The 27,747-nt window shown below is 39.2% G+C and overlaps 1 protein-coding gene across 3 annotated transcripts in view; it reads left to right on the top strand.

Annotated features, from left to right (window-relative positions):
• The window catches only part of ALKAL1 (ALK and LTK ligand 1), a 49,492-nt gene that overhangs the window by 10,169 nt on the left and 11,576 nt on the right, over positions 1-27,747 (top strand). The window lies entirely within an intron of this gene.

The raw sequence follows: 27,747 nt of genomic DNA, 5'->3' as shown, positions 1-27,747 counted from the left end.
CTCCTGGTGATCTCACAACCCAGGTTGGCTCATAAGGGAAAAACGGCCTGCAAAACATGAGCCATATAGGGCTTTATAGGTCATTACCAGCACTTTGAATTGTGTCCAGAAACAAACTGGCAGCTAGTGAAGCTGTCTCAACAAGGGCATTGTGTGGTCTCTGTAACCTACCCCTGTTAACAATCTGGATGTAGTTTTTTTGGAACAGCCGAAGTTTCTGAACACTCTTCAAAGGCAGCCCCAAATAGAGCACATTCCAGTAGTCCAAACGGGATGTAACTGTGATGAACTGACTCAAAAACCAGCCAGTCAGAAGCCAGAGACCCTAAGCCAATCAAGTGCTGGCTGAAGATTCCACTTAGCAGTTGGTTTTAGTCAGTTAGGGTTTGGAATCCTGAGGGAGGAAGCTGGTGTTCAGTTGGGGAACAGTAGAGTCCAAGACAGGACTGTGCTCCAGAAGTTCCTGAGGGAACAGCATTTTGTTAGAGTGGGGTGTTGATCATAGACCAAGAAAGGGTCTGATAGGTCCAGAGAGGGGCAGTGTTAGTTTGGGAGTCTAGAGAAGAGAGACTCAGTGTAGCCAGACTCTGAAAGAGGGGTTTCGGTTACATAATTTCCTGAGGGATATTATAGCCTGTGTGGCTGAGTTATTAATTGGGATTTAAAACAAACCTGTATATACGTAACCAAGAAAGACACAGTAACAACTTCATGTCCAAGTAACCTTTTTCCATTCTGTTTTAAAATAAACTATTATTCTTGTTTGAATATCCACTTGGCCTGTATTGTGAAATCAAACCACGCTACTGATCCTTAGAAACGAAGGGGTGTTGGGCCATCATTGGAGAATATCTTGGGGCCCTTCATATAAATTAGGTGGGGGCAGGGTCTAAAGAGCCAGTGTCAAGGTGAAGGGTGGGCAGAGACCTTTCACAAATTGGTGGCAGCGGTGGGATAACAAAAGTCCCAAGCGCCTGCCACAATAGAAAGGTTGTTTGTCACAGTAACTAAGGCATGTTCCAAATAGTAAAATATTATTTCAGCATGAAAGTGCTATTTCACTCATGCACTATGATGCTATCACTCTAATTTTTATTTTTTAAGAAAAAGAGAAAAGGGAAGAAATGGATGAAAGAATTGTCTTCACCTTTGACATCATCCTTCTTGAAACTGCCTGGCATGGAAACACTACAGCCTACCTTACAATACATCACTGAGGGAGTGGTCAAATACCTGGCATGAATCATGACAATCAGTGCACACATAATCCTGTTTTGATCTGGCATGTCTTGAAATAATAATAAAAAATACACACAGTTGGAAGGTTGGAATAAAAAGTTGCAACTGTTGCCAGTAACTGCTTGCAAATAGTCCAGGATAACAAAAATGTCATTTGTATACACGTGAGGAACTCAAGCTACAAATACTGGAACCAACATTAACATTTACCCAATCTGTTTTCCCCTCCAGAAATATATATATATTTATGTGTGTCTAGCTTTGAACATTTCTGCTAATTTCATATATTTTGTTACAGTAATCATCTCAATAATTTTGTTTTAGTTGTTCAGAACTGGCATTACAGTGAGCTCTTGGTGTCTGCTGGAGTTTGGTTCCAGGACCCTCCATAGTTACCAAAATCCATAGATGCTCAAGGCCCATTATATACAAAGGTGGAGTAAAATGGTGTCTCTTATATAAAATGGCAAAATCAAACTTTGCTTTTGGGATTATTATTTTTTGTATATTTTCAAACCATGGAAGATTTAATCTATGGATGCAGAATTTATGGATATGGGGGTGGGGGGGTGATTGTAGTCTATGTGACATAGTTCACCTGTGTGGTAAAGCATACTTAAATGCAGAAAGAAGGTGAAACAGCATTAATGTTTCATGGGTTCCAATCTCATGTCCCCTGGTCTTGGCATATTGGGTGTAGCTAGGGTTGCCATCCCTGAGGACCTCCAAACCGGGAAAAATGTAGGACAAGGTTTTAAAATGTAGGGCCTTTTTTATTTCCTTGCCAGGAAATTTAAAAAAAAGGTCCTACATTTTAAAACCTTGTCCAAGGCCTCCCTGGGGCCTGGGAGATAGCATCTCCCAAACCCCAGGGAGGGCTTGGAGGACTCTGCGATTGCGGAGCCGCCTCCAGGGCCTCCCTGGGGCCTGGGAGACAGCCTCTCCCAAGGCCCAGCGAGGCCATGGAGGACTCCGCGATCGCGGAGCCGCCTCCAGGGCCTCGCTGGGGGGGGAATCCCGGGGGCGGGGCCAAACCGGGGCGGGACCGTGTGGACCCGCCCCAAACCGGGAAAGTCCTGCCCCCAGGCGGGATATGGCAAGCCTAGGTGTAGCTCTTCTATGTTTCACTTCCACTCTAAGTGCAGAGTGGTAGACGGAAAATCTAATTTTAGAGGAAGGAGTTTTAGGAGTTTATCACACTAGCAAGATTCCATGGGAAAATGGGAGTTAAATGAGATTTAAAACAAAGAAAACCTAGACATGCCCTGAGTTTATCACACAACATCGCAGTTAGCGTGAAATAACGTGAAGTTAATCCGAACACAAAGCAGAGAAAACTGGCAGCTTCTTACTTTCGGAACAACCTGAAAGTATAAAAGCTGCTGGTTTTCTCTGCTTTGCATTTGGATTAACTTCGTGTTATTTCACTTGGGCAGTCTCCTAGTGAATCTGCAAGTTTTGTTTAAATTTGAATGTATTTTAAATCTCGTTTAACTCCCATTTTCCTGCCGTTTTCCCGCAGGATCTCGCTAATGTGGAGTAAATACTTTAATGAAGAAGACTCCAGGCTCAGTCTGTAGAATCTCTGTTTAAAAGTACAGTTGGCCCTCCTTATCCATGGATTTTTTATACATAGATTCAAGCAAGATATTTTAAAAAAGTATAAATTTCAAGTATCAAACCTTGATTTTTCCATTTTATATAAGGGACACCATTTTGCTATTCCATTGTATTTAATGGAGATTTTGTTATTCATGGGCGTTCCTGGAACCAAACCCCAGTGGATAACAAGGGTCCACTGTATGACACTTGATTCAGTTCTTGGAGAGTCACTGAAGGCATTGTTGGTGCTTAGAAGATTTAGAATGATCATTAATCTAACTCAGTAATGAGACTGCTTTGTACGTTTAAGTCCACAAACTCTAAATATTTGGACTGTCTTTCTGTTAGGGGCATATGCTGGTGTAAGTTTCCCTTACACTTGCATATGTCCTTTTTTTCAGCATTGTGCAGGTTGATATTTCTTTCCTCCTTCCCCAGTGCCCAAACCCTCTTTGAACTTAATGGGCAGCCTCTCAAGTCCCTCCTCATGTGTTGTTGAATGCAGGAAGGTTCAGAGAACCTGATTATGCCCCCATAGCCAGACTTAAAATGTTGAGCCCACTGGAGGAAAGAATGTAATCATTCTGTGCCTAGCTATGGGGACATAGCTAGATGCTTCTGTGACCCAACCATTCCTCACAGAATGGCCAGGAGGGGTGGGATTCAACACTGTAGTGTAAGGCCTGGTGGTGCTGTCTGATGGCATATCATTCAGCCTAGGGTAGGTCTGATTGGTGGAACTTCTGTGTGATGCTAAGCCAGGATGAACTGCAACCTCCTTGTATTTGAAGTGTAAGAGTTTCAGCCTTTGTTTCTGAAAGAGGCAAAATTGTACAATGGAATGTCTCAGCATCACTTTGGTTGGAGGCTGTTCAAACTAGGAATGAAAGATAATAGTGCAACCAATTGATAATAATGAGCAAAGCAATTTGCTTTTTTATTATTATTTTGGGCTTATGCAAATAATTCCACAAAAGTTATTAGCCCAATTGATTTTTTTTTTCTTATTAGTTTGCTGGCTTGGATGTATTTATCTATTTTCCATTTGAGGCCTTGAGAAGAGGTGTAAGAAAACCAGATTCCCTATCTCAAGGAGATTCTTCTTGTTATGTGACTCCAACTTATGTTGAGCCTAACATAGGGTTTTCTTTGCTTTTCTCTGAGACTGAGAGAGAGTGACTTGCCCAAGATCACCCTGCAGGCCTCCATGGTTGTGTAGGGACTTGAACCCTGGTGTCTCAGAGCCATAGTGCAACACTATCCCACACTGGGTCTTGGAGGGTCTTTCTTTCTATCTTGGAAATGTTTGATTTTCCAGCAGATGAGGTCATAATATTCTTCTGACTTCCTGGCTGCAGTCCTGGTTTCTATCAATCTTTGATGCCGAGTATGAGAATTCTTTAACTTTTTCTGTTTCTTCATTGTCTAGGTTAAGTCTCTGTGTAGATTCTCTGTGGTCATTATTTTTATTTTCTTTCTATTTTTGTTTTCTTTCCACTCCTGATAGGACATGTTTTTGGAGTCAGCTGACCTTCATCACTGAGAATATCTCTCCATGCATCTTTCCTGGCCTCTTACCCATCCTCTCTGTTTTCTGTGTGCCCCCATCCTTGCCTTGTCCCCTTTCCCTCCTTATGTTTCTCTTCTACTTGAGGCTCAGAGTTAGGAATGATGTTCAGAGAAGTGGTCAGACTAACAGTGGCAGACAAGCCTCCCTACCCAGCCTGTACATAAACATGAAGTAAAACCCGTCTGTAGTTTGATTAATATTATATTATCACAAACACAGTAAATAGAATTACTGTATAATTCTTCTAGGTTTTATGGAGAGTAGGGATGGTGCTATAGATTCTATGGTTTTCTGTGGTGCTAGATAGTACTCTATGGCCCTCTAGACTGAACTCTAGCTCTCTCATCATTGGTCCTTGCTGGTCTGGCATCTAGAGGGTGACAGGTTTGCCCCCAACCCTAATGTAGCAAGTACAAGCAATGCTTGTTGATGGACTTTGGAACCCCTTGAAAATGCAGTAACCTTTTGGAAGAGAATAAGCTGATAATGGAAGGTGAATCTATCAGAAATAGGATTAATCTGCAACTGGGAATTAAGGGGCACCAGGGGCAAGAAGTTTTAGGACCCCAAAGAAGGGAATCCCAGAATGGCTCCATGCCTTAAAGTGAAAGAGTTCAGAGATGTGAAAAAAGGTTTATGGTGTAGCATTGGCCTTTGAAGAGGTTCAGTTTGATTAGCACTCATATCTGTAAATGTGGGAAGAAGGGAATCCAAGACTGAAGGCAGTAATAAATCAGTTTGAACTGTATACACAGGTGAAGTCCATGGACTTCAAAGAGCAAGAGTAGTTAATGTTCCCCTACCAGAATGGGACCACACAGTGTCTGAGTTCCATTTGTTTAAGAACAAGAACAAAATATGTCTTTTCCCACATTAGTTAGGCTGTCAAAATGAAAATGGCTTGACATAGCTGGAGGTGAATCTTTGAGTAAGAGGAGGAGCTCAGTTCTGGGAATGAAAACAAATCTTGGCTCTGTGCAGTTTCCAAGGGACTGTGTCCATCATTTCTAAGTGCATGTCTCTTTTGAATCTAAGTCTGGTTGCTGGAGGGAGGGTCCCACCTGTTGATTTTTTTTAAAGTAGATCTCACAAGGGTGAAGACTGCCTACCTCTGTCATAACAACATAGAATTTAAGCCATGTAACAGGATTGTGCGGATTTTAGTTAAGTATGCAGATGTTAGGAAGACCTGCATTTTCAGCTTCACTCATCCCATTGGATTCCCTGCTTATGATTTTAAAATGCAAAAATTCAAAATTAACTCACGATCTAACACTGATGAGTGAGAAGTGTGGTGAGTTGTATTTTGTATCTAAACCAAGAGGTCCCTAAGATGACAAGCCTAATCTAACTCCTCCATATTTCACCTTAGTGAAGTACCAGTCCTCTTGTCTGCCAACTGCCCTCTTGCTTTTTGTGTGGTATGTCTGGGTTGTTATTAATGGGAAATGTAGATTTTTTTTATCATTCTGGAATACTTTGTTAGGGTTCACGTAAATAAGGAATGGGCACTGCAGCCCTGGGGCTCCATACACCCCATCACCCCCAATATGTTTTTGTGGCCCATGATACCTCCATCATGTGTAGACCAACCTTTATCTGGCCAGAAAAAGAGAAGGAAGAGCAGAAGGATGAAAAGTATGAATTGGTACCTCTGGAAGCCCCCAAGTACAATTTAATGTTTCAATAGGTTTCAAGGCTTCCCTGTATTTTTTAACATCAAAAATTTCCTGTTTTTGAGATCTAGAAGTAGACTTTCATCCAGTTTTTTGTTTGTTTGTTATACTTTTCAGTAGTATATGTGGCCTCTAGAGGGTTTCAGGATATACACATGGCTCCTGAACCTGCCACAGTTGCTCACCCTGTTCTCATTAACGGAGAGTTCATACACTCTCAGGAACCTTCACTGCAGAAAAATTACAAAAACTTTTTGTAAACACTATAATTTTCTATTTCTTTCCTTCTGCCTTGCTTCTGAAATTTTAATAACAAATGTAATGAAGATGAAGAGGAAATCCAGTCAGTTTTGAATTGGGATAAGCAAGTTAACCCCAATATCAGCTGGTGGCTTCCAGGTCAGTGAGGTGAATCAATTCCATTAGGCTAAACTTTAAAGGGAGTCCAAGGTGCAGAACCTATTTCCAAAACAGGCTAAGCACCTTGAGTAGGTTCTTTAAAATTCAAACCAGACCAGATTTATCATGCTATTGAGATTGGAACCACCATCCCTTAGAGGATTTGCCCATTAGTAAAGGGTTAATTTTGAAATCTTTTGTAGATTACATTTTATCCTTCAAGTGCAAATATTGCAAACATTGTATAGTTTGAAAACCCCTTGAATAACTATAACTATTGATTCATTTGATAAGCATTACTTTAGATAATAATAAATGATATACTTTTCAGATGCCCTACTTTGTTTTGCCTGCTAGCTTCTGTGGTTTTCAGACTGTTAATTTAAAACATTTAATTATTTGACATAAAATTTATGTTTTACAGAAGGAATGACATGGTTTAGAAAGTCAGCACAACATTCATATCCTTTTGATGTTTGAATCACAGCAGCAGTTATTTTTCTTGACTTCACGTAGTTTAGGACTTATTAAATAGCTATTGAGTTACTTTTCACTTTGATTTTCTGTTGCTTTAACCAAGGCCTAATTTATTTGCCCTAGTTTTATAATGTCATTTTTGACCTGCAGGGCTGACATCCTATTCCTCATTTCACTGGCAGACATCCCAGTACTGCATCAGATGTTGTAGTCAAGTACAGCCATTATCAACAGGACTAATGACTTTAACTTAACGTCCTGGTAGGTCACTTTCTAAGTATTCAGTTAACTGAATATGTGTCATGTACTGGCTGAAATCAGACTTTAAACTGAGAAGGAAGGCACCTTTCTGTTTTGATAGTGTTCATTTTCTTTGTAAATTATTCATGAGGTGCCTCTCCCACAATTGTAAACATTATAAGCAAAGCTTACTAAATTCCAACCAAAGCTTGTTAAATAAAGCTTTTCACCACTGAAACAAAATAGTAGAATAAATTGCCTTGAAGGGTGGTGGGCTCTCTTTTTTGGAGGTTTTTAAACAGAAGTTGGATGTTCATTCTCAGAAGTGCTTTAGTTGTATACTTCTATCTTACTAGGGGTTAGACTAGATAGCTCTTGTGATCACTTCCAGTTTTATACATCCATGCCCCTTTTTGCTCTAGCCTCTGTTGTCATCTTTTCCACTCCCTTATTACCTTCCTATGGTTATGTTATCTCCTCTACTGTCAAACTATATAGCAAATTCCTTCTTTGGTTTATGAAACTTTGAAGAGTACAGTTTACACCAGTGGTGTTGTTTCGACAATGGATTGTAACTAATACTGGTTTCATGCTCCTAAAAAGTGCCTCCAGCCATGCAAGGTAGGGCAGCCAATTTTCACTAATCTAGTGCAGACCATTGCATATTTTTTCATTGTATTCCAAACAGCAAGAACAGGTTTAGACACTTTGGGTTGGGTCACATATTATCAAAAATCCTGTCTTGCACAAGGAAAAATGATTTCTGCTAGTACAAGGTCACCACAGAATAAAAAAGCCAATAATATAGTTAAACATTAACAGTCATCATAGTGCTATCCTTATATGAAACATTTGCACTATTAACCTTGTCTTTTCCAGACTTCATGTATTCATTCATCTTTATCTGATTTGAGATATAAATTTTGGATTCCACTGCTTTACCAGGTTTTGATGTAAAATAGGAGCCAGAATGGGATAGTGGTTTGAATGTTGAACTAGGACACTGGGAAACCAGAGTTTGATTTCCCACTTTGCCATGGAAACCCACTGGGTGACCTTGAGCAAGTCACACTCTCTCAGCCCCAGAGGAAGGCAAAGATAACTCCACTCTGAACACATTCTGCCAGGAAAACCCCATGATAGGCAAGAATTGATTGAAGAAATGTAAGAACAAGGAACAGAGCTTGAGGACATTAGTGTACTGTTGTCACCAACCTTCACACTTCCAGGCAAACTAACTATTAATATACATATTAAAAAGCACAAGTATTGATATTGAAGCTTGACAGTTATGCAGTATAGTTTCATCGTTAGGAACATAAGGACCACACCCTGGAACATTCATCCCTCCAGGGAAGAGGGAAACATTTCAAGTTGGTGCATCCAACTTCCAATCCAGAAAGATAGTTTAGAAGGGTACCATGCAAGATAGTTTCAAAAGCTGATGTAGAGCCCATCAGAATCATACTTCCTTTTTCAAGTTGCCATTAGGGCAACCAAATTGGTTTTATTGCCAAACCCAGCTGGAGAACAGACTAAATTGGATCTAGATAACTGGTTTTGTGGCTCAGTGCTTGATTTTCTTTGGCCACTACCTGCCATAGCACCTGCTGCAGTAAAAAGGGAAGACTTGAGGCCAGCATATGATTCTCTTACTTTATGGGTTTCTAAAAGATGTAAGAAAAGACCATAGCATTTAAAGAAGCTGGCATATGCCTCTGCATCAAAGAAGTATTAATTGCTATGCTTACCAGACTGATCCGTTTTCCCAACTACAGAAAATGTTTTGAAATCAAAAAGTATCAGGATGCAATAGGTTGCTTATGGGTCTGGGGAAATAACGCTTTCCTCAGCTGAAATTCACAGAAGGAAAGAGACATTCAGAACAAACTCCATAATTTATAAAACATTCATGTCTGAAGGGATGCAAGCAACTTTATGCTTCATATACAAATCAAAAGCATCCATTGACATTACAGACTCATATAGGAATTTACATAATGGGTGTATATGCTATTTATTGTATTCCTCCTGCAAGATCTTGTGCTCATGTGGCATTAGTGAAAACCACAGAAATCTAAATGATAAAGTTCGGGATTCTGGACTCCAATGCAAAAAATCTTCAGATTACTGACATTATTATCAGGAAATTGAACCTATTAATAAAGATGAACCTGTGATGGATTAATGACAAGCCCAAAGTTCTTTTGGGCGAGCTTAAAATCTTGTCCTATTAATTTTGTGCAGTTACTTTCTGTTGAAGTGATGTTGGTTTCCATATACGGTATATGACTGCAGACCATAAGGCACCCTTTTAACTTTAGTGATCACCATTAGGATTGCGGTTACAGTGTGTGCCCGCAAAGAAATCATATATTAATTTTAAAAGTATTTACTGCAATAAAGTAATCTGCCTTGGAAAATATTTTTAAATGGCATAATGTGCATTTTATAATATAACAGTAAATAAGTAGATTCATTCAATATGGAGGGAACTGGATTATGGATGGATGAAGAATATCAGAACAGATTTGTGACTGAAAACAGAGGCCCAGGAAGTTGAAAATATGTCTCTAGGCCATCAGTTTGAATGGATCTATCTTACAAGAATGTTGATGACCACATTGCCCTATGAGCAAAATCAATATATTTGTTATTCTTCTCAGTGCTTTATATATATGTGAAAGAGACAAGTAAGAGTGACAGGACACTGCCTTGAGGCCTGTTAATCTGGTTAATCAGATGATGGCAATAAACCAAATAGAATAGATAATGATCAGACAGAATAAGAATTGCACCCTTACAAGGTCATCCTCTCTACTTAGCTAGTATGTGGTTTTGAGCCTGCCTGTGGACTCTTTCACACAGTGACCTATGTGCTTCCATCCCCAAAATAGTTAAAGTGTTAGGTTCCTGGAAAAGCAAGCCAATTTGCTAATGGTTATCACACACAGAACACAACAAGGGGTTAAAAGCACATTACTTAGGCAAGAAAATGGGTCGAGTGCGAATTTGGGTTTCAGACGGGTGAGGACAAATCCCTGTTACTAGCCTGGAAATACTATTTTTGTGCATGCTCCAAACTGTCATTTCCACAAGTGCATTCACACACACATGCTCTAGAGAGAGAGGGGAAACCAGGGAGGAAAACCTTTCAATTTTCCCCATGTGAAAAAGTCCTATGTGTGTTTGTGTGGCTTTGACATATTCATGCACATTTATCAGTGATGAAGACCAACCCTCACAGCAAAACTGTCAATATTTTAATAGCCAAGAAGGATGAAAAAATGACTAGATTGTGTTAAAAACCATATACTAAAGACAAGTTGAAGTATCTGGCTTTTCTTTAATTGGATTGTCCCAAGTTTGGCCTCTAACCCCAGCCTTGGCTTCAACTGGAAACCTAGGTGCTTGTTAGGGATGTCTGCCACCTAGTGACTGAAGTTGCTTATGGTACAGAAATGTACCAAAAACATTTACAGTGGACCCTTGTTATATGGTGGGGTTTGGTTCCAAGATCCCCTGTGGATAACAAAATTTGTGGATGTTCAAGTCCCATTAAATATAATGACATAGCAAAACGGTGTCCCTTATAAAAATTGGCAAATCAAGGTTTGATATTTGAAATTTATACTTTTTAAAAACATTTTAAAACCGTGGATGCTTGAATCTGTGTATAAAAAATCAGTGTATAAGAAGGGCCGACTATATTTATTTTATATCCCACCTTTCTCTAGAAATAGAAATCAATGTATTCACATATTTGTTGCCCCCAAATCATTTTTAAAATGAAGAAAGACAAAGTTGCTTTGGCCCTCACATAGGGGAAAAAGCAGGACATACATACATACCTACATAAATAAATAAATGATTTTTATGTAAGATTATGTTCAGTATCAAATTATTACAATTCCTGCTCTTAGTTTCATCTTCTCCATTCTTTCAATGGAAAAGTGTATGTTATGCCTGCCTATTACTATGGAGAACTAGTGCAGACATAATAATTTTCCCTGTTTTATCAATGTTGATCAGTTCTGGGTTTTTTTGGAGGTTTCCCCCACCTTTCCTTAAACTGGAAAAACCAAAGAGGTTCCTTATGGTTTGGGTGTTCTTTATCGTTCAGGATCATATAACTCTGTTTTTAACACTTTGTATCACTAGCAAAGAGAAATAATTTTTAAAGTGTACTTCACATGCAGAATTTCTGGCACAAGCAGAACTTCCATGTCTAATCATAACCTGTTCTATCTCTTTTGATATATACAGGGAATTCAAAGTTTAAGTCTACCATCTGCCATTGTAAGTAGTAGCTTAAAATGGTTGAAATCAAGTACAAATACCTGCTGATGCTGATCGATTTATGGGAAACTCTATACAAAGAAAAGACAAAGGTGTGTGGGTGGGTGAGTGGGAAGGAATCTACTGGCACCTTTTTGACCAACTGGTTTATTTTAGCATGAGCTTTTGTGGATTTTAATTAGATTGGATTTCATGGATTTTCCGTGATTCCAACCCACTTTGATTGAAATCATCAAAGGTTCATGCTAAAATAAAACAGCTTGTCTTAAAGTTGCTGTTAGACTCCCCCCTTTCCTTTTTATACTGAAAGACTGACATGGGTATACCTTTGAAAATTACTAAATTGGGTTTTTCTAGTTACATGAGTGGAGTTTGTGGTTTCTTTTAACTCACTCTGCAATGTGGTAGAGTTGATGGTTTTATCATCATAATTATAATCATACTCTTTTTAAATTGTTAAATTATTGAATAGACGGACTATTTGCTTGAAGTAAGTATTGCTATATTTTATGACATATAAGTCAATTCATAGCATGAGTGAAAATGTAAAAGTAAAAGGAAAAGACACATTGTCATAATGGAGCGGGGGGAACGACAAAATGATTATGTTAAATGGGAGGAGCAATGATTTGGCAATGATTTGGAATACCTTGACAGGTTGTAATTGGCTTGACACATAGATAAGAGAAAGGAAATATGTTCCAGAGATAAAGAGCATCATAGTTGAAAGGGCAACTGTGAGAAAGAAGAGAAAAGAACAAATAGATAATTCTTTTTGGAATAGAGAAAGTAAGACAGGTCATGGGGCATAAATGAGACTATGGCCCTGTCTGCACTGGCATGTAGCAGCCACTCTCCCTTGTTACAAATGTTTTTTGTTCTGAAGTCAGGCAGCTGATCACATATGTATCCTTCTGAGCCACCCAAAATGTCTGCCACCATGGATCATTTTGCTCTGAGGTCAAAATTAGGCACGCAGTATGATTCACATGGCTGGGCTCCTCGTTCTTACCTCAGAGTGAATGACTGGTGGCAGTGACAGATGCACCAGGCAGCAGAGACACGTTTCAGTCATCTGCTGGGCTTTAGAATGGAGGGCTCTACATCATCTGAGAAGATTTGGAGCAACTGGTGAGGCATTTTAATTCATTTTAAGGGGAGTATATCCTGGGTAGGGTTGCCATAAGGCAGGACCTCCAAACTGGGACAAATGTAGGGCCACATTTTCAAATGTAGGACACGTTTTTTAAAAAATGGAGGACACATGAAAAAACTGATAATTTTTTAAAAAATGTTAATATAAATGCATGTTTCTTAGGCATGCTCAAAATGGAGGACATTTTGACATTATTCCTAGACAGAAGGCTGAAATGTACTTCTGTTTCTGGCCAAACACCCCCCCCCCCCCGCCAATTCTACAAGAACATTTCCCACTCCCAAGCAGGCATAGCATTTGCAAGATCACAGGCAGTCCCTTGTGCCATTGCAAACTACATTTCCCACTCCCAAGCAGCCATAGCATTTGCAAGATCACAGGCAGTCCCTTGTGCCATTGCAAACTACATTTCTCACTCCCAAGCAGGCATAGCATTTGCAAGATCACAGGCCGTCCCTTGTGCCATTGCAAACTACATTTCCCACTCCCAAGCAGCCATAGCATTTGCAAGATCACAGGCAGTCCCTTGTGCCATTGCAAACTACATTTCCCACCCCCAGGCAGCCATAGCATTTGCAAGATCACAGGCAGTCCCTTGTGCCATTGCAAACTACATTTCCCACCCCCAGGCAGCCATAGCATTTGCAAGATCACAGGCAGTCCCTTGTGCCATTGCAAACTACATTTCCCACCCCCAGGCAGCCATAGCATTTGCAAGATCAGAGGCAGTCCCTTGTGCCATTGCAAACTACGTTTCCCACCCCCAGGCAGCCATAGCATTTGCAAGATCACAGGCAGTCCCTTGTGCCATTGCAAACTACATTTCCCACTCCCAAGCAGCCATAGCATTTGCAAGATCACAGGCAGTCCCTTGTGCCATTGAAAACTACATTTCTCACTCCCAAGCCTTCTTAGCAATTCCCCCCTTCCTCCTTTTCCTTGCCCCCTCCAACCCCCAAACCCCTCACCCCCTCTTTTTCCCAGGTATGTCTCAACTTAGGAGGGATTTATGGGACAGATCCAAAGTCTTTTTTCTTTTCTAATGGGGGCAAAGCCTTGAGAAGCCCTGGACCCCTGAGAAGAAGAGGAGGGGGGCTTAGAGAGAGGAAGAAAGAGAAAAAGAAGATGAGGAGGGGGAAGAAAGGAAGAAAAAGGAGAGGAGGAAGAGGAGGGGAAGAGGAGGAGGAGAAAAAAAAACGGAGTAACAAGAAGAAGAGAAGGAGGGGAGAGAGAAAGGGGGAAGCAGCTTGCCTGAGTGTAAATTCCTCCCTGCTTGGATGTTGCCCAAATAAGGAAGCAGAGGGCTGGCCAATAGAGGCAGGGCAGTGCAGCAGACCCCGCCCCTGCTGGTTTCAGTCCTCCTGCTGCTGCTCCAGGCATGCTTCACAGGCAGCACTCTATAGAAGGCAGGCAGCAGCCCTGGGAGCTCAGAGTTGGGCAGCCACCCGGGGGCGGGGGCGGGACGGGACCGGGCATGCCTCCCAGGGGGCGGGAAAGTCCCGCCCACAACCATGAAATGGCAACCCTAATCCTGGGTCTGTTGTTGAACAGGCCAGACATTATCCAGGGTTTGAGCCATGCGTTGTCTGGTTGATAATGTGGGGGGGGGGGGGCATTTTATTTGGCACATGCAGACAGGGCCTGAGTCAATTTAAATTTTCTGTTACAACTGAGAGCACAATAAAGGGTTTCATTGTTAAAAGCCAGTTTAGAGTAGAGTATTAGCATTGCAATATTAGCAACAAGTTAACATCTATAAACTTGCAGCTAAATTGGATTTTCCTCCCCCCCCATCTGTTTTGAATGCATTCATTGTTTTTTTACTGTCTTATTTTGTACTTATTGGTCATCTTTCTTTTTATTCTTTTAACTTTATATTGATTTTGTAATATCTTTTGTCTTTAATTTGTGAAATACTTTGCATACGTCATAGAAAAAATGGGGTAAAAGTAAGAAGCTGAATGTGTGTAATAACTGTTTCATATTGTCAAATCATTATTCAGTATAGTTCAGTACTATCTAATCTGATCGGAGCTTGGAAGTAATGCATCAGCCATAGGTATGTTACTCATAATTTGTAAAATCTGTTAAATAACAATGAGTATTGTTGTTCTTATACCAACACTTTAACATTATTTGGGGGGGGGGAGAGATTCATTTTGAGCAGGATGAGCAATAGTTGATAATTTCTTACAAATCTCTCTCTCTCTCTCTCTCTCTCTCTCTCTCACACACACACACACACACAGAGAGAGAGAGAGAGAGACTAATGGGGGTGAAAAGTCTCCATCAGCACCTTTATCAGAAAAAATGTAGCTTTGGTTTTTTTCTTTTTCTTAAATCAGAATACAAGCTATATGGGACATGTGTGGCTTTTCTGCAGAGCTAATAGTGCTCTGGGAATCTTCCCAGAAGCACTAATAGGCTTGTAGACAAGTGGAATTCCACCAGAAGCAAAGCATACGAATGAAGTCTTCCTAGATTATTATTAGCCTCACAGCGAAGCTGTGCATATCACATGGGGCTTGCATTTTGGTGTAAAAAAGATGAAACAAGGGTTAATGTTTACCTCTGTTGTGGTAAATTTAGTGGTATGAAGGTCTTTTAGTGGTGTGAGGGAGATAATTTAGGGTAGCCATAGAAGGTAGTCAGGGACCTTTTAAGAAGGGAAGATCAGTCGAAGAAACCAAAATAATCCAAAATAAGACCCCCAAAATTCATCAGTATATCATGTTTCTCATTAATCATGAGCAAGTAATATAATTTTTGAAAAATTCAGGGGAAAATAACATATTGGTGTATTTACTAATGTTGCTGAGTGCTTATTGGACGAAGGTTTCTGGAATAGTGCTAGAGGGCTTTCCCATTTCTGCTGTTAAGATCTTTTTAATCCGTCAGTCTAGGGAGTGGGCCCAAGGCTTTCTGAATACAAGGCATGTGATGTACCCTACCACTGAACTTTAACTCCTGATGTTTCATCCTGTCATGCTATAAGAAGAAAAGAAGATGGAAGGAAAAAAATCTTTAAAAAATGGCACCATAGAATGGGCATCAAAATAATAAGGTGTCACCCACAAGAGAAAAAGGAGGAGTGAATGTAGAAGCAGCCAAGGAATTCAGTTGATCTGGACTGCACAGTGTCTGGCTTAAAGGCATGTGTCTGATATTTAGCCAGTTCCACAAGAGGCAAGGGACTGAATGTACACTGAAATGTGTCTTTTTTTTTTTTTTAGAAATATGTGCTTCAAGTCTGAGTAATGATGACTCCGCTGTGTTGTATTCATTTTAAACTGTTGATGGTTAATTTCCATTGCTGCCTGTTAAACCTTTTTACAAACAGTACATGGTCACATTCCAACACTTAGTTAGTCAATGGGATTAAAGATAATTAAATGCAGAATGCTAAATACTCAGACATGAACTGAAGGGGGTAAGGGACAGAGGTATAATAGTAAATGTTTTCAGTAAAAATCTTTTCATTTCTTTTTGGGGTGTCTGAAGATGAGAGACAGTATGGATTAGTGGTTTCAGTGTTGAATTAGGACTCTGAAAGGTCAGCATTTAAATCCCCACTCAGTTGTGAAAGCCCCTTGGGTGACCTTGGATAAGTCACATTCTCACATCCGCAGACGAGGGTAATGGCAAACCCTTTCTGAACAAATATTGCTAAGAAAACCCCATAATAAATTCATCTTACAGTCTCCATAAGCTGGAAATAACTTGAAGTCAAACAGCATCAAAACATGGTGAATATAATTTCAAGAGTCAGCAGAAGTGATGCCATAGTATGGCAAGTGAAGAAATGATATTCTAGTTGATTTGACAGCAGGATTGACAATAGTGGCATCAGTGCTTCAGAATGAGGATATTTTGAAGGAGATTGTCTTTGTTATATATATATGTGTGTGTGTGTGTGTGTGTGTGTGTGTGTAAGTGTAAGAGAGAGAGAGAGAGAGAGATTGATGATGATGATCTTCAAGGCAGTGGTGGTGGTGATTAAAACCATTACTTTCAATATCAATATCTAATTTAATTTTTTAAAAAATATATTAAAATATAAAAACAGAAATAAAAAAGTAAAATAAAAAAATTATCCATTAAGGACCAAAACACACTGCAGAAATAATTCAGTTAGAGACCGCTTTAACTGCCCTGCTCAGTGCTAGGGAATCCTGGAAACTGTAGTTTTGTGAGACATTTAACCCTTTCTGTCAGAGAGATCCCTGGGGCCACAATAAACTACAGCTCCCAGAATTCCCTAGCATTTTGACAGGGAAGTTAAAGCAGTCTCAAACTGGATTATTTCTGCAGTGTGGTTTGGACCAAAGATATTTAAAACCAGAGGCTGAAAATGCTGTTGGGCAGCACAATCAGTTTGGGTCTTCAATAGGTGCCTAAATCTTGCCATAACTGGTGCCCCCTCCAATATTCAAGACATAGTGTTCCCTGACATACAGGGGTGTGGAGGTGCTAGCAGCAGGTCATGGCCAGATAGAATAGAAGAACACTATCTTCTTTAGCCTGAATATCTTTCCTGTTTCCAGGTTTCAGGAGGTACCCCAAAGAGGTTTGATTGGGCTGACTGATGGGCAGGACGCAGGCATTGCTCAGATCCAGAGTTGGGCTGCATAGGCCCTTGTGCTCTTTTCATCAGTTTTCTCAGGACCTTTGTCCCCACCCTTCCTCAATCTTGTTCCAATTTATGAAGTCTGCTTATGGGTCATAATTATATAATACTCTTATTTCATTCCAACTTCAAGGGTGGTTTGAGTGTGGGAATCTGATTGACGAAGAAAGGGTGCCGTATGTAGTGGTATTGATGATCACTATTGGTCAGCAAGCAGTTGTTTGGATCTGGATCCATTATTGGGAGTGAAGATTTTTGCAGCTGTAACCAATGAGGTTGTGGCCTGTTTCATTACAACATAGGTTGTCTCTGTGTGGTTATTAGTAAGCAGAACTGTATTGCTGGTAAACCCAGTTGTTAGAATGCTTGGTACTGCACTGTCATTGTTCTTGTTGCATAATCCCCAATTGTTTGGAACTATTCCAGGAAGAAAATGCCCTCTTTAAAGGTTATTGCTGAAGCAACAGTTTTTGCAGAAGCAGCATTTAACAGCTTTTGCAGCACTTTTACATCTTTTACAATAAAAGTCAAAGATCTATGTAATATTCCTATTTCTGTCCCAAAGAGGTTTGAAAGGCATAACTTTGAAGTGGGACATGTTTCTGATCAAATATGCGATAACATACTTAATTTATGTAATTCAATACTCTTTGCAATAAGAACATTATTATGTAATAGCTTTATCAACGTCTTTTTTAAAAGGTAGGGCTTATCTATTTACGTATCTATTATTTATCTATTCATTAAAAACCTATTTCATTTTTAAAACATTCTTTTTCAGACTGGTGATTTTTTTAAATGATTAAGGTATTATTGGATAATACTAATGATATACAGTCCTCCTCCATTCTCATGGCTTTGGAATCTGTGTCTCTCACTTATGTGTGAGGGATGAACGGAAAGGGAATAATGGGACACGTGCTCCCTCGGCCACATGCCTATATGGGGCTTGAATATATGCGAAACTCCATTTTTGCAGGGGTGTCCAGAATGGATCCCCCGCAAAAACGGAGAGTCGACTGTATAATTAAATCCAGAATTAAAATAACATGAAATAAAACTGTTGAAGAATTGATGAAATGCTTAATTCTTTTTATCTGCTGTTTTACTAGACTTTGTGTCTTGTACAGAACGGTAGGTTTTGTCATTATTGTTTTTTATCTTTTTTCATAGCTTTCCCCTCTTCTATATCAAGACATAATAATAATAATAACAACAACAACAGTGGCCTTTTGCAGCTGTAACCAATGAGGGACCTCCTTCTGCAAGAATCAGTTATTCTATCTTCCTTCCTACAGCACCCCATGCATCTTAAAATCCTGCTCCAGAAGGATTGGTGACCATCTGTAGCAGGATGTTGTTTGCAGGAAATTGGAAAGGGAGGGGGGGAGGAGAAAACCTTCCAGTTCCACCAATGTTGGATGCCAACATTGCATCCTGGCCTATCGTATTCAAAGTGAAAACAATTATTTCAATTTATCCCATTGTTTGCCTTATGTCCTGTTGATTTTTTAGTGTCTTCTTTAGGTATGACTAAATATGGAGCCAGCCCTATATGTTCTTTGTCTTTACAGCATCTGTAAAACTGCTATAGATGACTTTTTATAATTATGCTAATAAGAATCCAAAAAGTCTGTTGTAAGGCCTTTCAGGAACCAAAGGTATTACACCTTTCTAACAGGGGAGCCTCCTTGTATATAAATGGTAATCATTCACTGAACCTTGTTCTACTATAAAATGTTGTGGGCATCAGCTTAGCTTGATTTCTATTGTAAGCTGCCTACCATTGCGACTGTTCCACAACCCCACCCCCATATGGATTACTTCATGGCTTAAGGCTGTAATTATCTGCTTGAGCCTCCAGCTGCTTGTCCCACAATCAAGCAAATTAAATCATTACAAATCCAATATATCTTACTATGCTGATCCGACTAAGTTGCAGAGAACCTATATAAAGCATTGTACAATCCTACACAATCTTGTTCTCATCTTAAGTGGCATCTCCATATTCCTAAGATATTACTAAACAAAGAGGTATTTTACCTGTTCTTTAATTTAGTTTATATCTGATTACTAACACCCAGACATCAAATATGAAAACTCTTGCCATCAGCTACTTTCTCTACAGCCTAGATAGGTTGATTGTGTCCCCTACAACAGTTAACTAAATAATATAATAATTTTTTTAATCCAATTTACTTTCACTTCATTAAAACTGGTTTGAAGGAAGCTTCCAGTGGATTCTACCTAGTATAAGGACATTTTGTGAAATGTTTGTTTAAAGATTTCAAACAAGTGAGCATGTTTTTGAATGAGCATGCCAAGAAGAGCAGCTGAAATCAAGGAGTGCAGTGCCTGTGGGCTGTAGGATTTTATATCATTTCCTCTCTCACACTGATAGATAGATAAGACACCATCCTGTATTTGTTGACTCAGAAGTAACTCCCATTGTATTCAGTGGGGTTCATTCCGCAGTAAATGTGTTTTGGTTCTAGTTTAGTGTGCAGGAATGCAGCTTGAGTTCATTAAATAACTTATACAATGAGTACAAATAATAAATGTTTTGTTCTGAAATTAAATCAATAAATCTTTTATTGTTACAAATTTTTAATTATGTTTCCCTTCTTCAATTGCTTTACTGGCATTGTTCTTGTTACAGAATTTTGCTGTTACGAAATTGAATGATCTCAGACTAGTTTGTGGTTTATGTGTAACTCTGAATTTGAGCTTGATCACAGTCCATTCTGCCAATGCAAATCCCACTATGTATCAACAAAAACTTTTCTCAGTGAAGCATCTTAAGAGAGAGAGCCCAAACAGTTTGCTTTTATATAGGTTGTTACCTGGGAAAGAAAAAAAAATAAAGCTACCAATACATATTATATTTCATATTCTTTATTACTGTGGATTCATGATTTGTGAAAGACTGTTTTAAATGTTTTTGGTTTTTAAGTGGAGTTAATTTCAACCCCAGGGGCCACTGCTAAGATTCAGGGGGCCCTTGGCCTAGTCGTACCAGTGTCCAATTCTTACTTTATTTAATAGAGAGTAATGTAACTGCAGAAAACAAAACAAAACAAGAGTGCCTGGATCATAATGTTATCATTTGACAGGCCTTATCTCAGCACCTTGCATACTTGGACAGCTGCCAGGAAGGCCCAGTTGATGTTACTCCTGGTGGGCTCTGTTGGAATATAACCAGTCCTAAAAAAATGAATTGAATACAAAGATAATAATGAAGGCAGTAAGAATGATTTTCATCTCATTTGTTGCTTATAGTTCTTTCTAGCAAGAGCTGCATTGCCCTTTGCCATACTGCATGATATCTTAAAAAGTTAGCGGTAGAAAGTTAAATCAAATATTTGACAATATGGGTATTATGGGGAGATTACACATTAGTTGCACTTTACAATCCATTTTTTATGAACAGGTTAGTTTGTTGTACATGTCATTGTTAGAGGAAGCTGTAAAAAAAATCCCAACCTTCTCCATCAACTATCATGTCTTCTATAGTCACTATTCATTATTAGGGCATGAAAAATTCTAGATAGATCGTTTCCTGATTTTGTAAATTAGCTACGTGTCACCAGACTTTTGCCACCAATTCTTTAAAACAATTCTGTACAGTTAGATGCTGTGTCTTTTCTTTTTTAAAAAATTATTTTATTAGAAATAAAAACCATACAAAAAAACAAACACATATACATACATTCATACAACTACAAACAACTACAAGCAAATAAACTTGGTACATAAAAAAAACTTGGTTATACAAAAATGCTATGCTAATTTAGTATGCTGCGTCTTTTCTGTTTTCACTTTCTTTCTGACCTGTTCTCTGTCTCTATTGATAAACATGATAAAAAAAAATTGGTATGCCAACTTTCTGCCTTTAAACATTTAGTTCATAATTCTTTGTGGGTCAAATGAAATATAAATCCTGATCAGATGTCATAATGTCTAGTTGGGTAGGAATCTCCCATACCAGTATTTTAATGTCACCACTACTGCCACCACTTCCTTTATCATCACAATCATCATGTGTAATACACTAACTTTTTAAACATCCTTAGTGCAATAAAGCACAGTTTTGCTTTTTTTACTTATTAATTGCATGAAGCTTTTATAGTTGCAGGGATATCTTCTCTGACAGCAATGTACTGGCATTTCGTGACCTTTTTGCTTTATCTTAAGAACACATGAATTATATTGATGCATTGGACCAGACATCAGTCTAATCCAGTATTCTGTTTCTAGAAGTAGTCCCTTAGTCCCCTTGCCTTTACCTATTTATTTATCAGGGCATGAAGGTGATTTTATTCTTTAGTCCTTTGAAAGTTTTGTGCTCTTCTTTCACACTTGTGCACAAGCTTACTCTGCAGAACTTGTTAGTAGAGCTATCTCAGCAGCAAGGCATTCTGTCTTCTTCCCATATGTAAAATGTAGACCGGTTGACATATTAATTATGACATCTGAACGATAAATGGAGGGACTGTAATACATGTGTTTCATAGTATAACAAAGCAAAACAATCTGTTCCATTACTTCTTCCGGGGCGTGAGAAGGTTTTTTCCAGCGTATGCTGGAAGCCATGTAAGGTGCACCCACATATGATGCAGGCACACTGTAGTTATAATTGAAACATGTATAAACTCTTTTTACAAGGATGCATAACCATAGCCAATAGTATGCCATTGGAAATATGTATTTATAACAAAAACATACAATGGATTTCAAATGCAGTTCCATTTAAGTGGCACTTTTTAAAAGGATAAATATGCAAGTAGAAATATATTCAGTTGTGGTCTGATGCAGTGTGGATCCAAATAGAGCAAATGTTGGTGAAAGTGTATTTTACATGTAGTTCTTGGTTTTGTTTTGAAGAACTAGACAACACTCCTCTCATTCTGTGGCATTCCCCAGTAATTTCAGAGAGAAACTACATTTTTCTGTCCCATCCTTTGAAGTTGTTGTTGTTGTTCTGTTGTGCCCAGAATAGGATGGTGTAAACACTTCTGCTTCCACCAGTGCTGAAAAAGAGTGGGAACTGACAGTTCTGTCTACAAGCGGAAGTGTCATCAGCAGTGACTGCCTGGGAAAATGCACATTCCACATCTTTTGCCAGTCTCCCTCTGGCCACAGTCAAGACTCCAATACAGTAGTATTAGAGTGAGGGCTGATTCCCACTTACGTTTAAACCCGATGTGTAATTCACCTTCTCTCTGTGTTGGTAAATCAGTTCCAAAAGACCTGTCATTCCCACTATGAAAGCAGATCTTTTCATTATCCCCTTGTAATCACTTCTCTTTTGGCATGATTGTCATCCCCACTAGTTTGCACTGCTTCAAAATGCACTCAATCATCTGTGCGTCATCAGTGATGTAAGCAGTAGTCTGGGCAGCCCAGCTTGGGAACTCTGTGTGTGTGTGTATAAGATTCAATTGATTGATTTTGCAACTACTTGAAATCAGTGAGGCAAGTAGTCGCAAAACCAATCAATCGAATCTTCTATCAATTTAATTTTTTAAAAAATCATGTGCCCATATGTCAACCACAAGTGCAAAGGCAGTGCTGGGTGGGGTGGGGGGGATGGTGGATCTACCAAAAACTGAGGAGGGATGGTAACCCCCCCCCCCTCTGCCATTAGTCTCTCCCCTCCAGAATGATGTGATTCAGATCTGTCATTCCCACTTCTTGAACACACTTCAGAATCTATTCTTTTCAAAAGAATCACTAGGAAACTAGTATCTGAAAAAAACTTTTTGTGTGTGTTTGCCTCACTTTATTGGCACAGAAATCGATCAAAGTAGGATTGGAACTGGTTTCAAATGGAAACGATGGACATATACCCTGATCAGCGATTCGATTTAAATCATAGTGGGAATGCACCCTTAGAGTTCTTTGTTATATACCACTCTTCTTGATTCATACATTCATTGTTTATCTAGATAATACCTTCATATTATTATTATATAGTACAAAAAATTCTGTATAATATGTCAGATATAGTACTGAGCAGAATAATATCAGTGGGAATGTGTGTTCAAACACTGGCATGCTGACTGAAATTATCTAGTGGCTTAGAAGCAACTAGCTTATTGATATAGCTTATTGATAAATTATCTATATAAAGGATTTTGCAGGTTAAAGGCTAGGGACAAACAAACTCAGTTGTCATTCAAGTCCAGCAATAATATTTGTCAAAAATTCACTCATAGGTACTCAGGAAAATGCCTGTGCCAGTTTCATAATGTGTTAAAGATACATATTTACATTCAAAAATATATGGCAATAACTGCTATTCATGGTCACATATCCAAAATCATCAGGAATTTACCTTTTCATCATCACCCCATTTACAGAAGATTCATTTTAGCCTTGGGGCGGGGGGGGGGGGGATTCTGGGAGATTTATGTGGAACAGAGAGCAAATAAATCCACTTCTGTAAATTACCTTCTTTCAATGGGATATTGAATGAAAACAATATTGAATGATATTGAATGAATGATATTGAATGAAAACAATGCTTAATTTTCAAAGAAAGAGGGCTAGTTCACATGTTACAGCCTTCAAGCAGAGGGAAAGATATGAGGTGCATCGTCAATGTAGCAGTAATGTAGCTTGACCTTTACATGCTGTAGCTCCAGCCTATGGGATCCTGGGATTTGTAGTTTTATAAGGTCTTTACCCTTTGCTAAAGAGTGCTGGTGCCTCAGAAAACTACAAATCCCAGGATTCTGTAGGATGATGGCATGATAGTTAAAGTGGTGTCAAACTGCATTACTTCTACAGTGCAGATGCACCCATGGAGTTCAAGAAGGGAGCCAAAATGAGACAAAGTTGTCTCGGATAAAACATTTCCCAAGGTGCAGGCATAGGGAACAAGGAATTAGAGAAAGAGGTAAACATGTTGGGCAGGAACAATGAGTATGGTTGAAAAACGTAAGCTTTAGTGACCAGTGCTTTTGTGAAGGGGTGATGGGGGCTAGTGGTGAAGTTTTTTTTAAAAAAAGAAAATAAACATAGTGACAGGACAATAGAATCATTCACAAATGACAAAAAGTGTTAGGATTGTTGTTATATTCTAAGTACAGACCAAAGAATATGAAGATATCACCCTGTTTTATGATCTCCTGTAAATTAAGAGTATTATGCTTTGTGTGCTGTTTCATTTCCAGGCAGCAAATCATGACATGCTGGGAATTATCTACATTTGCTTTTTTCCAAATAAGTATTGTTACTGCCTGTGCAAATCAAAGATGTTCAAATTTGTTCGAAAAGTTTTCAAAATTATAAGGACAGCTTGGAAGTAATGAGATTTGAAAACATAATGCGTATTGAGATAGGTTTATAAGGCGTTTGGTTTCAGGCTGTTCAGATGACAGCCATCAGTCACATTTTCAGTTATTTGTGTATTTTTGTTGTTGTAGCCACTAATGTTAGAAACTAATTTTAAAGGAAATGAAATCTAAAACTCTTAAGACAATGTAAGATTTACACAACTGCCTTTGGAGTTCATATGTAGCTTATTAGTCTTCTGTTACCCATCCAGATTTTTTGCATTTAAGAACAGCACAAGTGTTTCTGCATTAGTAACAAATTCAGCTTACTATGTAGTTGTCAGTATTTCAGAGTTATGAAATCCAGACATGGCTTGTTAAATAATGGATGCCATTTTATATAGGGATCAGCTAATTTGTGGTTTGTATGAAATAGGGAATGTGCTGCTGATTCCATTCGGGGCACTCAGGAGGGAGGGGTAATGGGCAGAGCAGTGGGACATACCCATCCCACAAGTCTTGGTTTGCTGGTGCAGTGGTGGCTGATTCCCAGAGGTCACCAAAGTCAGGGAGGGGGTTCTTTTGGGGACCATGTTGAGGTGTGGACTTTAAAAAAAAAAAAGTTTGACAGCTTTTGTGCATCATTGCATTTGTGTGGTTGGCACAGAGGCTTGCATGCCTGGCACTGGGGGGTTGGGGAGTTTGCCACTGCCCTGTGTGTCTGTGTTGCTTGCTTTCGTTTTTGAGTTATGGGTGCATTACAGACCACCTGAAAGCGGCGGTCTTCTGGCGCCGCCGGTTCCTGCATCCGGGAACTGCAGCAGCCAAACCACACGGTTCCTGGATGCAGCAAAAAAGAAGCTCGAAAATGGCGCTTCTTTTTGTGTCCCGGAAGTGGCACCATGAGGTGCTAGTCGCTATGCATCCGTGACGTCAAAATGGTGGTGCCCGTGTAGAATGGGCGCCGCCATTTTGTATGTACCCAGTACGTACTAGGGTTAGGGTCGTGCGTAAAGCACGCCCCTTCCTAACCCTAGTATGTACTGGGTATGTACTTTATGCCCGTTTATAACAGGCCATGGTGACTCTACAGCCACCTTTTCATGGGGGTTTCTTGGCAAGGTTTCATCAGAGTATGCCATAGCCAATCTCTGAGGCTGAGATAGTGTGCCTTCCCCACAAGGGAAACCCATTATGTTTTTTTTTCAGCAAGGATTTCTTCAAGGCGTGGCACCCAAAAAACAACTATAGCACAGCCCCTTTAACAATTAAATATTCCTGGCTGCTTCATGCAGCCCTTGAACAATTAAAGCCCCTCTAAAAATTTTTGCAGTTTGCACATTTTACACACTTTACACACTTTATACTAGCACTATACTATACGAGAGGGGAATGCGGTTTAATGTTGAACTTGACTGGCAAAACATCACAGAAAGGATGTGACGAAGGTGTGCGTACATTTTTTAAAAAACATACTCCGGCTACGATCAAATCTGTCCATGATGGAGAATTCATTTTAAACCAATCCAAAGATAAATGTGAACTTGAATTGGGTTAAAGTGGACAGGTTCAGTTGTGGCAAATGTTGTCAGAACTTCTATTTGATGTTGAATCAATTAGGTGATTTGATTGTCTTTGGTGCAAAAATGTCAGTGTGAATTCGCTCTAAATATGTCTTTGAATAGAGGACCACAATTTTTTTAAAAAAATAAAATTATTAACAGTGGAAGAAACTGGATTGACATTTTTGTCTGCCTCTTAGCTTGTCAAGCAGAGGATCATACCATGAAGTATACCAATAGTAGACTCCAGGAACTGAAAATAGTGTTCACACAAAAATCTCATTCACAATTAATTTATATATTAGTTAGCAGACTATTGTCAGGAGCTGCATCACGCACCTTGTCTGCCATGGTTTGAAGTGTTGATCTAGAATGAGGCAGTCACATTGTGGGATGTTAAATAGGCTAAATGTGTTATACCATACCAAAGACAGTTTTATTTATTTTCAGAGATTGATGATCACATTCTTTTGTGGCTTACAAGGAGAAGAAAGGGAGTTGCACTTGGTTGAGACTATCCAAAGCTATTTGCCTAGGAATGCAGGAAGAATAAATAAGGAAGGGATGTTGTAGGAACAGGAAAGAAAAAGGTTGTTTTGTTTTTGTGCAGAATGAGAAAGTAGCCTACCAATGATTTTAAATTGTGTGTATTTGAAATTTAAACTTTTTTTTGAACATTTTCAAACTGTGTATGCTTGAATCCATGTATAACAAATCCGTGTATAAGAAGGGCTGACTGTAGTGCTGTTGGGAGTGTGACTTCTCGATATGTATTCAGAGCTTTATACCAATATAGTCATAGTTGAAGCTCCCTGGAAACATAAGCATATTATTAATTAAGGCAACCAAATACATTTTGCAGTCTGAGAGAAAGGGCAAGATGGTGCTCCCCATGCTGCATTCCACATATTAAAGGCAATGGAACTAGCTGTTGCTCCTTTTTCCCCAAGACAGCTTGTGACAGGGCGGTATGCTGGACTGGAACTGAGTGCAATTGGACTGCATGAAACCCACAGCTCTAGTTCCCAGTGCCATACCACCTTACTTCCCTTTCTCCACCACTGACCTCCTGAAGTAGCTGCCTTGTTCTCCATAATTCTGATCCCTATCTCAAAGTGAAATCAGTGAACATTCAGTCTGTTTAACTTTAGTAGGGTTGTTATGCCCATTGTAACTCTTAATAAAAAAGAAATAGTTGATAGATCTATGGCAAATAGAGAATGAAGAAAAGAGGAGATATAGGTGTCTCTTTTCTCTCATAATAGTGGAAGGAAAGGAAGAGAGCTTGAATTATAGAATCTTAGAATCATAGAGTTGGAAGAGACCAACATGATTGATGATACTTCTTACCACATATAATATCTTTTCAAGACATAGCTGTATTAGTCTATACCAGTATACAAAGAGTTCTTATAACACCATAGAGAGTGAGAGAAATTGGTAGCACAAGCTTTTGCAGACTCAGTCTACTTCATAAATCATCAGAATTAGACTGATAGTGTAGCTGCACTGCAGAATGAAGGCATTCTGATACTAGTTCAACTGCCTCAGCTCTATCCTGCATAATCTTGGGGCTCATACTTTGGTGAGGCATTCAGCCTGGTCATGAGAAAGCTCTGG

Source organism: Sceloporus occidentalis, unplaced genomic scaffold, assembly GCF_023333645.1.
Source record: "Sceloporus occidentalis isolate IW3139 unplaced genomic scaffold, rSceOcc1.0.p SCAF_3, whole genome shotgun sequence".
Taxonomy (NCBI): Eukaryota; Metazoa; Chordata; class Lepidosauria; order Squamata; family Phrynosomatidae; genus Sceloporus; species Sceloporus occidentalis.
The sequence above is the reverse complement of the archived record's forward strand: the minus strand, read 5'-3'. Positions and strand labels throughout refer to the sequence as shown.